The sequence below is a fragment of the Astatotilapia calliptera genome, chromosome 9, assembly GCF_900246225.1.
Source record: "Astatotilapia calliptera chromosome 9, fAstCal1.2, whole genome shotgun sequence".
Lineage (NCBI taxonomy): Eukaryota > Metazoa > Chordata > Actinopteri > Cichliformes > Cichlidae > Astatotilapia > Astatotilapia calliptera.
The window spans coordinates 35,262,232-35,264,318 of record NC_039310.1 but is presented as its reverse complement, the minus strand read 5'-3'; the positions used below and the strand labels follow the sequence as shown (position 1 = coordinate 35,264,318).

General features: G+C 38.6%; 1 long non-coding RNA gene across 2 annotated transcripts; it reads left to right on the top strand.

The window, feature by feature from the left end:
* Positions 1–284: 284 nt before the first annotated feature.
* Positions 285–1,589, top strand: LOC113029234 (uncharacterized). Of its 2 annotated transcripts, none has more exons than XR_003273365.1 (3): positions 285–708; positions 803–866; positions 1,169–1,589. It is a non-coding gene; the product is annotated as an uncharacterized LOC113029234 (long non-coding RNA). The 2 variants fall into 2 exon arrangements; XR_003273364.1 differs by having other exon boundaries at positions 285–713.
* Positions 1,590–2,087: the final 498 nt, after the last annotated feature.

Sequence of the window (2,087 nt, the reverse complement as noted above, 5' to 3'; positions counted from 1 at the left end):
CAGATCCCTGCAACAAGCCCAGGTGCAGTTTACTTTGGTGATTTGGACGATTCCATCTCACAGCTGTTGTTAAACTTCTTTTCCTTTATCTCCTGTACAGGCCAACGCATGTATTTGACGTTTCAGGTTGTAGTATTACACAACATTTTCAGATCTAATAGAAATAAAATAAGTGTTTCATAATTCACTCAATTTATTGTCATTATTTATAACTAGCATTATTGCTTCATGCTATTATTGAATCTCACAAGAAAGAGTCAAAATTGTATTCTGTAACCCACATAAAATGGGGGTACCACTTTAAGGACTGATATGAGGAGAGATGGACAGCCTGCCCAACCAATCGAAATGCACAGGTCCCAGTATGTTTTGACCAATGGGAGAGCAGTCTGCCGCTGTATGTCCCACCTACGTGCTCTGTGTTTGCTGCTATGTGTGGAGGTAGTCGCGTGCTGGCAGGAGAAAGGAGAGACTGAAGCTTTTGAGCTGGAAAAAAGTATTAGATATAAGTTGCAACCAACTGTGTTGCACATAAGTTCACTGGTTATCAGCTACCTTTCATGTTAAAAGTAGCCACAGTGAGTAAGCAGGCAAATGCTGCATTTTTCTGGTGACTTTAAAAAGTACCGCGTGGAGCTAAACTGTTAGCCTTTGTTAGCTCTGGTTGCTATCAACTGCCTGGAAGTTCATCTCAATCTGCTTCCAGAAGTAAGGTAACACTTGAAGCGCAATTTATGTTTATTTTTCCTTCATGTCGTATTACGGTTATTAAAGAGAAAACATGTCCTGTTACGTTATTTAGAGCCCTGCATTTTCCGACCGAGAGACACTATGCCATTGTCTTCGGCCGTGATGCGCTGAGATCGGTGAGCACATGTTGTATGTCTCAGTTAGTTCATGTCTGTTTCACATTTTATCGTTGAGAAACTGAATTAATCTCAATTGTTTGATTAATAATTGTCGCATATGCGACATATATGCATATGCACTGACTTTACTTGGTTTAATGCATAGTTTGTGTAAGAGAGATGTTTTATTTTTGCAAAATTGAGTATTTTTATTGCAAATTTATGTTGAATGTGATTTAAACAAAATCCTAAGTTGTGAATTATAGCTAGAACAGCATAATTAATATTTGAATTGCTCTTCTGATCCTGTCTGTTGACAGGTCAGGTTTTTTTTGTATGCTGAATTGTTCCTGAGGTGGATTCCTCCGGTGAAATAGATGGCGAGCCTTCCCACCTGGACTTAGAGAGACTGAGATTCGCTTCTTTTCCACTTGATGATCTGCTGCACCTTGCGGTGTGGTAGGACTGTATCACTCACACTTTCACGCACAGCTGGTTATACATAAGACCACTGACTGACATTCTTTCATCCCTATTTTCTTTCACACCCTAGGAATTTTTTGGACTTTACCCCTTGGACATTTTTTATTTGGGACTTTAAATAATGAGCTGTTGTGTAGAGCATTCTCCACATGTGAAAAGAGTGTGAGATTTTCATTTGAATGTACATTGGATTTGTGTAATCTGTTTCTATAAGAGTTAAGGAGTCAGGTTACTAGGGTGCACCCGAGCATTGAAACCCGAACATTGAAAACCAAAAATGACACTTGGCCAAGTCATTGCTTTAGTAGTTTGTGTTTTACTTTTCTTTTAATTTTTGTAAGTTTCCTTTCTACCATTGTAAAGTGTCTTTAACCTGTGCTTGTCAACCTTATGGTTTATGTCACTAAAGTTGGCTGGTTCTTTTGAGTTACATTCTTGTCTCTGTGTCTCATTTGAACACACCCCTGTGCTCCTATAGTCGAGCCTATTGGCCCATTGATATATTCTTTTCAACAATTCCCCTTACTGTGTTACAATTCCATTGTGCTTTATTAGCTGCTTCAGTGAAAAACAAATCAACAATGCAAAAAAAACAAAAAAACAAAACATATCAAAACAACATACTGGAAAATGGTTATTCATCACTTGCTTGCTTCAATACAACACTTGGGCAGATGTATGCGTGACGTTTCGTGTTTTGATCTCGCTCTCTCTCTTAACCGATCAAATCTGGCTGTGGTAGCAGCTTTAAACTCA